Genomic DNA, 9,473 nt, shown 5'->3' on the forward strand with positions numbered 1-9,473 from the left:
TCTTTGGAGAGAGGAACTGTTACTGTGCGACTGTGTAGATATGTAAGAGATTTCTCAGCCAGGAAGATAAATTGAGGAAACCGCGGCATTTTGAACACAGAATGGATGCACTATGGGTGTGGGGAATTGACTTGCTGCTGTTATCTCGAAAGTCAGTGGAGGTTCTGTGGATGGTGTTCTCAGGATTGTGATGTCAGCTACTGGGTTCATTCAGGGAGCCCCGAGGGTCTGGGGACCCCACTCTAAATACTGCATTTACTGTGTCTTGGCCCAATGATAAACAAATGGAGCTGAGACTACAAAAAGGGAAGCTGTGTAAACTGGGAGGCGCGAGGCATTGTATTTTTCTCTCTGGGATTTCCTGGAACATTTGTCTAAGCTGCACCCATTCAGGTGTAAAGTGTAAAACCAGCTTGTCTCAAAATTGAGGTGGTCACTGAACTGTATCCCCTCCTTCAGTATAACCTGTAGCCTCACACCAGGGACAGGACTGTGCTGACACTCATGACGAATTAAACTGGATTGATTCTGGAACTATGCAGGCAGCAGTGGGTAATATATCCACCATCTCTGAAGTGCAGTCCTCCAATGTATTCACAAGCTGACTGAAACCATCTGCCTACTGAGAGGAAAGGATTGGTTCCGTCTCCACAGGGGAAGGTACAGAATCCAATTTCCAGATCAAAGTGACTGGTAAAAATTGGAAACTGCAGGAAATCAGAATTAACGAAGAGTATGTCATTGAAAATCTAACTGAATTGAAGTTTCATAAGTTGCTGCATCTGATGAGCTCCATCTCAGAGTGATTGAGATGAGAAAAGAGCCAGTGAAAGAATTACTCATTATTCTTCAAAGCTAGTGAGATTCTGGAAAGGATGCCGCAGACTGGAAAGCAGCTATTCTCAACCGAAATATTTGAAATAGGATGGAGAGGGAATACAGAAAAATAAATAGTTTGATGTCAGCTATGAGAAAAAAATTTGAAACCTTTTATAAGGAGCGTAACAACTTCATAGTTGGAGAATAATGATCTGATTTGGTACATTCGGCCTAGATTCAGGAAAGGGAAATGAACTTTGATAAACCTGTTTGTGGAGATGGTCTGTTGTGACATCGACAGTTGAGAACCAATGGGAGTATTTGTAATTTTGGAAGACGCTTGACATGTTTGAATACAGGAGAATGGGGAATGTTAGAGTTCATGGGTAGGTAGGGGTGGAATAGAGACCACATGGATTGAAAATTGGGTAATGGAGATACGAGAAGAATAGTGTTTTTCTCTGTACTGAATGATCGATGGGTGGCAGCAGGAGCCGTATTTGGGCAATAGCTGTTCATAAGGTATAAAAATGATTCAGTTGTGAACAACAAATATAATCATGTACATTTATATTTATTAAATGGTAGAGAGGTTGGCGAGTGCTTTTGTTGAAAAGGACTTGGATGTCCTTGGTCATAAGTCACTGACAGAAATTTTTACAGAGACAGGAAGTAAATGATATGTGGCTCTTCATGCAAAATGATTGAAGTATAAAAGTTAGAATATCTTTCCCACTGACCGTGTTTTGTTGAGAGAGTATTTGGTGCATTCTGTAAAGGTTTGGTTTGCTTTATCATCTATGATATCTTTGTCACCGATAGAGTGCAAAGTAGTTTGACCAGACTAACACTGGCGTGATGTTACCATGAGGAGACATTACAGTAAACATGTGCTTCATCTGTAGCACTGTGAGAGATGAAGAAGTTGAAACTTGATGGGTATGGACAGAAACTCATTATTTCCCAAACAGCTGAATAGGGTGAAAATTTCATATTTTTCATTAAATGTTTGATTCACGACAGTTTACATGCAACTGCAGAGCCCCCATGTCGATTGACAGAGAGGTACAGGCTCTGAATGAACTCTGAACACTTGAATGCACAGTTACTGTGTGACACTGAATGTCACTTTGTACATAATCCTGTCAGCAGCCATAATATCTTCATTCTGAAACAGTTAGCTATTCCCCAACGGCTTCTGACCTCCACGGAGATCATGGGTCTTCCTTCTTGAAGATGGAAGATAACTTGGAGAATTGCAAAAAAATGTTGGCTTCATTCCGACTGCCAGAAAACCCATGTTAAAGTAACACATATGAACCATGAGTAATTGAGCCATGTGGATCAATTTGGAGCAGTGTGTCTGTGCAGCCCCTGCTCCATTTGTTTGTGATGTTGCAGCATCTCTGACGCTTTCCTGTTCCTGAGTTAATGGCTTGACAAGCTGAATAACCTCTTCCTGTTCCTTTGTCAGTGACTCCGGGTGTGAAATGGTTCTTTCTGTTCCCATGAACGTGACATGTGGGAGAGAGCAGACTCCGACCTTCCTGTGCAACAGGCAGGAGGGGCTGAATGGTCTATCCTTCTTCTTGCCCAGTAGTTTTGATGGGATGAATGGCTTCACCACTTTCTTGTGCTGAATGAACTCCTTCTTTTACTTTGGAAATGTACAGTTCTGTTACATAAATGTTACCCAGACTTGAACAGCGCGATCTTGAATGTTGTCCGAGTCTTGCTGCACATGGTCACAGACCTGAAGAGGGACAACTTGTTCTGAAGATTTTGTCGACTTCAGTGAATGCCCCCTCTCTGCTGGCACAGTGGCTCAGTAGCTAACACTGCTGCCTCACAGCACCAGGGTCCCAGGTTCGAATGCAGCCTTGGGGAACTGTCTGTGTGGAGTTTGCACATTCCTCACTTGTCTGAATGAGTTTCTTCCGGGTGCTCCTGTTTCCTCCCATCATCCAAAGATGTGCACGCCAGATGAATTCGCCATGCTAAATTGTCCATTATGTTAGGTGCATTAGTCAGAGGGAAATGTCTCTGTGTGAGTTACTCTTTGGAGGGTCGGTGTGGACTGGTTGGGTCGAAGTGCCTGTTTCCACACTGTAGGGAATTGAAACTGCTCAGTTTGGACTCAATGGGCTGAATAGTCTCCTTCCACACACTGTAGGGATTCTATGATGACAAACTGGAGATACCTGGGTTGAGGAAGCTACGCTGAAGATCTCCTGCAGATGTGTCCATGGCTGAGGTGATTGATGCCCGCCAGTGATAATCATCTTCCCTTGTGCCGTGAATGACACCGAAAAGTGTAGACGTCATAATTAATTCTCATTAACTGCGATTTTGTTCAGGCTCTTTAATATCATTCTCAGTCAAATACTGCCTTGATTTCAGGGCCGGTCTCTCTTACCTGAGCCCCTGCATTACCTCTTTTGCTCATCTCAATAGATCATGGTGCAGAAGCAGAGAACATTTTCTTCAAACAGAGGATCGTGAACGTCAGGACTTCTCTTATACAGAGAGCTACATCACTGAGAGGGACCAGTGGTGTCCGGCAGGGATCAGTTCTGGGACTTCTGCTCTTTGTTACCTTTATAAATGACTTGGATACGGGTGTTGAAGAGTGGGCTAGTAAGTCTGCCGATGACACAATGGTGGTTGGAGTTGTACAGAATGTGGAGGGCTATTGTAGGTTGCAACGGGACATCGATAGGATGCAGAGCTTGGCTGAAAAGCGACTGAAAAGCGAATCAGTTCAAACTGAAATGATTCACCTTGTAAGCTCGAATGTGATTGTAGAATACATGGTAAAATGGAGGATTCTTGGCAGTGTGGAGGAACAGAAGGATCTTGAGGTCCGTGTCCACAGATCCCACAAAGATGCTACCCAAGTTGATCGGGTTGTTAAGAAGGCATATGGTGTGTTGGCTATCAGTTGCAGGGGGATTGAGTTTATGAGCCGCGAGGTTATGCTGCAGCTCGATAGAGCCCTGCTCAGCAGGGACAGGGAATATTGTGTTCAGTTCTGGTCTCCTCATTATAGGAAGGATAAGGAAGCTTTAGAGAGGGTAAAGAGGAGATTTACCAGGATGCTGGCTGGACTGCAGAGCAGGTATTATGTAAAAACCATGAGGGAGTGAGGGCTTTTCGCACTGGAGGTGTAGAAGATGATGAGAGGCATAGACAGAGTGAATAGCCAGAAACATTTTCCCAGGGCAGAAATGTCTATCAGTAGGTGGCATAATTTTAAGTTAATTGGAGGAAGGTTGAGGGGAAATATCAGGGTAGATTCTTTACACAAAGAGCGGCGGGTGTATCGAATGCACCGCCAGCAGTGGTAATAGAGTCAAATACTTAGATTTAGATTACTTACAGTGTAGAAACAGGCCCTTAGGCCCAACAAGTCCACACCGACTCGCCGAAATGCAACTCACCCATACCCCTGAAGACACTCATGGATAGGCAAAAGGAACAAGGTGAATGGAAGCATGTAGGTTAGTCTGATCTTAGAGTAGGATAAACGGCACAACGTCGAGGGCTGAAGATTTTAAATGCGTGCATGTAGAATTCTGAGCTCAAAAACTGCATGAATTCATATAAAAATCCGTTATCTCACTTTTTAGATTAGAATCAAACTAAACATCATGGCATAGACAGAGTACACAGGGGGCCAACACCTTCAACATATTGTCTAGCTATCACCATTGTTTACAGCTAAACTGAGAATGCAACTTTTAAAAAAAGGTTTTGTGATTTACAGATGAAAGAAGTGAAACTATCACTGTATTCTAACAGATAAACGGTTTAACAATCAATTTTTCAATGTATAATTTCAGTTACATCACACTGTAAATTTCTGCTATAAATTCTGTGTTAGGATCGAGCCCTCCACTATCACCTGATGAATGAGCGACACTCCGAAAGCTAGTGTGCTACCAATTAAACCTGTTGGACTATAACCTGGTGTTGTGTGATTTTTAACTTTGTTCACCCCTGTCCAACACCAGCATCTCCACATCAGTACTGTTCTTTGTTCTGTATTCTATGGAATTTTTCAAGAAGACTTTGACATTAAGGAAGATTTGAGACTTGGAGCAGGCCAGCCTTGATCTTAGTGAAAGGCAAGGCAGGCTTGGGATGTGAATGACCTGCCCCTGTTTCTGATGTTCTCCCATTCTGTTATTGGAAAGTTAGTAGGTGTTATTTTTCTGGAAGGTCTTTTATGGAATGTTGCAATCAGGGAGACCAGCTGATTTTTGTGAGCCATCGCTGGATGAGATTTGGGTGCTGTATTCACACTGAATCTGGGTCGACAACATATACAACAAATGAAGCACAAGTTACAGAGAAGGGAAGCTCTGTAAAGAGAGACGATCGACCTCTTTCATATCTAGCCTGGGTCTTCCAATTACATTTTTCAAATCTCCCAAACCGAGTGGGACAGTCCTGTGGGATGAAATGATCTCCTCTGTTTCTATGCACCATGCTATAACAGTAAATAGACTCCAGCTGCTCCTGTATAGCAGGTTTGAGGGGTTGAATGGAGCACAGAAACATGGGACTGAGAAGCAGGAATAGGTCATTAGAGAATTTGAGCCTTCTCCACCATGCATTAAGATAGTGGCTGATCAGATTGTGGTCTCAGCCGCACTTTCCTGCCTGTGTCCCATTATCCGTGACTCACTTCTCTGTCAAATCTTTAACTAACTCAGCTGTGAATACTTGTGATCAGAGAGGCACCACAAACTTCCGGGGAAGAGAATTCCCATTCGAATGGTACTTTTAGAATTTTTCCTCATCCCGCTGTGAGAATAAGAGAATCATACAGATGGAAACAGCTCGTTTTGTCCAAATTGTCGACGCCAATCTGGCATCTTAAACAGAGCTCTTCCCACTTGTCAGCATTTGCCCACATCCCTCTTAACCATTCCCATTTATCTACCTATCCAGATACATTTTATAATGTGAATTGTGCACACTTTCACCAGTTCCTCTGACAGTACACCCACCAGACTCTGTATGAAATAGTTTCCCCTCAGGTCCCTTCTAAGATTTTTCCCTGTCACCTTCACCCTATGCCGTCTCGTTCTGGACGTCCCTGCACTGGGAAAAAGGATCTTGTCCATTCAGACTATCCATGTCCCTCAGCACTTTTTTAAACCTCTGTCATGTCACCATTCAGCCTCTGACAGTCCAGGGGGAAAAGCCTCAACTTGTTCATTATTTCCATGTAGCTCAAACCCTCAGGGTCCAGAAAGTCCTTGTAAATCTTTTTTGCACCCTTTCAAGCTTAGCAACCTCCATCCTTTAGCAGAGTCAACTGACATGTATGCAGTATTCTTAAAGTGGCCTCCCCTTTGTACAAGCACAATCCATTACCCCTATTCCTATACTCAATGTCCTGACCGATGAAGGCAAGCATGCCAACTACGTTCCTCACCACTCTACCGAACTAAACTCTACTTTCAAGTAACTATGAATCTTCACCCGTAGATCTCTTTGTTCAGCAACATTCCCCAGGGCACTGCCCTGCATTAACTTACCAAAATGCCAAATCTCACAAATATCTAAACTGAACTCCATCTGCCATTCCTTGGCTCATTGTTGGTCAAGAATCCCGTTATATTCTGAGATAATATTCTTCACTGTCCACTGAACCACGTTGGTGATGTTATCTGTAAACTTGCTAGCCATGCCTCTGATAATCACATCAAATTTGTTCATATCGGTGAAGAAAAGCACTGAGCTCAGCACTGATTCTTTCAGCACACTGCTGACCATAGGCCTCCAGTCTGGAAAACAATCTATTACCTTCAATCTAATTTTGTATCCAATTGGTTAGCTTTTCCTAGATTACATATAACTTAATTTTAGTAATCTATCTACGATGATGTACCGTATTAAATGCCTTGCTGGAGTCTGTGTACACAATGTATGCCACAGTGTCTTCTTCAATCTTCTTTGTCACCTCTTCATAATACTCAATCACATTAATTAGACATGATTTCCATCACACAAATCCACATTGACTGATCCTAATCAAACCTTGTCTTTCTAATAGATGTAAATCCTATCCCTCAGAATCTACTCCAACGAACTCCTCGACACTGCCACTGGCTGATTGAGTCGATAACTCCCTGTGATTTTTTAGCTTACTGCTCCCTTTTCTAGCCCCAATCTTCCACTGGCCACAAAAAATATTTGTAACTAGGTTGGTGATATGGCCAATGATATAGTTCTCAGAGTGTGCCAGGATCAGTGTTAGGAACAAGTTAGGCGGATTTCTTTAACCTACAAAACCAACACGTTTATGACCAAAACAAAATTGCTCAAACTATGATGGAACGAGGAATGACGAGAGGATATTACAAATATGTACATCGATATTTCCCTTTGAAAAATACTGAGAATCGCACACACACACACACACACACACACGCACACACATACACACACACACACACACATACACACACACACACACACACACACACACACACACAAACACACTCGTATTGTTGATAGCAAACTGAAAAGCAAAATATCTGCAAAGTTAATTTGAAAGAACATTATCCAAATATGATTCGAACTCATGACCAAAGGAAATATGAGAGTTTGACCCAAATGCTGTTCTATTTGTAGTGTCATGAAGTCCTACATCATGGAGAGAGGCCGAGAGTCCCTTTGGCCCAAACTCGTCCATGCTGATCCAAATATCCAACTACACAAAACTCATTTCCCAGCACTTCGCCCATAGAATTCTTGTCCTTTCCTATTCATGCACTTGCCCAAATGCCGGTTAAATATCGTTAATATAAATGTTTCAACCACTTCTGTTGGCAGCTCATTCCCTTTGTGTACCACTCTCTGTGTAAAACATTTTCCATCAGTTTCCCTTTTATTCATTCCCCTCTCACCTTAAACTGATGCCCTCTCCTCTTAGATTCCTCAATTCTATCCATGTAAACTTCTATAAGATCCCTCTCAGTCTCCTATGCTTTAAAGAAAAAAGTCCTCGCTTGTCCAATCTCTCCCTATAATTCATACTGCTGAGTCCTGACAACATTTTTGTAAAATCCGTCTGCACACATTCCAAATTAAAATCAGCCTTCCGATCGCAATGTGACTAAAACTGATCGCAGCACTACAAGTGCAGCCTCACAAACGTCCTGTATACCCGCAATGTAACTTCCCAACTGCTCTCCTCCATGTCCTGACTGATGAATGCTACTGTGGCAAAAGCCTTCTTCACTACCATGTCTAACTATGACCCCACTTTTTGAGAACGGTGGACCTAAACTCTATGGTCCCTCTGCTCAACTACACTCCTTAAGGTCCTAACAATCAGCATGAAACTCCTACCTTGATCTAACTTAGTCAAGATATTCCTCAGCCCACTTCTCCAGTTTGATTAGGTTCCTGCTGCAATTTCTGACATACTTCCTCACTGTCCATGATACCACCTATTTTAGAGTCATTTTCAACTTTCCTAATTATGCCTTGTACATTCGCAAGAGTATCATTGATATACATAACAAACAGCAATGGGCCCAGCAGCGAAATGTGTCACAGGTCTCCAGTCCGTGAGGATCCCTCCACTAATATCCTCTGCGTACTACCATGAAGACAATTGCGTGTCCAATTTGCAGCTCCTTCTGGATTCCGTGCTATTCTAATCTTCCAGACCAACCTATCAAAGGCTTCACTGAAAACCATACAGACTATGTCTACCGCCCTGCCCTCATCAACATTCCTGCTCATTTCATCAATGAGGTCAAACAAATTTTAGAGGCATGATCTTCCACTCACAAAGCCATGCAATCTTTCCAGTCGAAAGACAACTATTAATAATTATTTAAATTAATAATAATAAACTAATAAATCATAAAAGATGACATTTTCAGTGGAGAATAAAATATCCATGGTATGTGATATTGGAACGTGCATCATGGATGAAGGGCAGAATAGATTTTGTCCCTGTGTCATTGAACTGTGTTGAAAAAAGTAATGTTGGAATGGTGGTTCAGTGGCTAGTACTGCTGCTTCATTGTGCCATGAATCCGGGTTTGGTTCCAGCTTCGGGTGACACTCTGTGTGGTGCTTGCACATTCTCACTGTGTTTGTGTGTGCTTCCCTTGGGTGCTTCATTTCCCTCAAACAATCCAAAGATGTATAGGTAAGATGAATTGGTCATGCTACGTTACCCATAGTGTAGGGTGTAGGTTTGCTCGCTGAGCTGTAGGTTTGATATCCAGACGTTTCATTACCTGGCTAGGTAACATCATCAGTGGCGACCTCCAAGTGAAGTATAGGGAAATGGGACTGGGTGGGTTACTGTTTGGAGGGTCGGTTGGTCTTGTTGAGGCAAATGGCAGGTTTCCACACTTTAGGGAATCTGAAAAAGAAACTATTTCTAATAAAAAACCTATTTTTCCAAATGCATGTATATCTCATCCCTCAGAATCTTCTCAAGTAACCTACCTACCACAGATGTTAGGTTTCCTCGTCTATAGATCCCAGATTTTTCTTTGCTTCCCTTCTTGAATCATGGCACAACATTTGGTACTCTCTAATATTCTGGAAACTAACCTGTATCTAATGATGATGCATAAATATCAACCAGGGTCCCCGTTGTTTCTTCTGTAGCC

Source organism: Chiloscyllium punctatum, chromosome 27, assembly GCF_047496795.1.
Source record: "Chiloscyllium punctatum isolate Juve2018m chromosome 27, sChiPun1.3, whole genome shotgun sequence".
NCBI classification, from domain to species: Eukaryota; Metazoa; Chordata; class Chondrichthyes; order Orectolobiformes; family Hemiscylliidae; genus Chiloscyllium; species Chiloscyllium punctatum.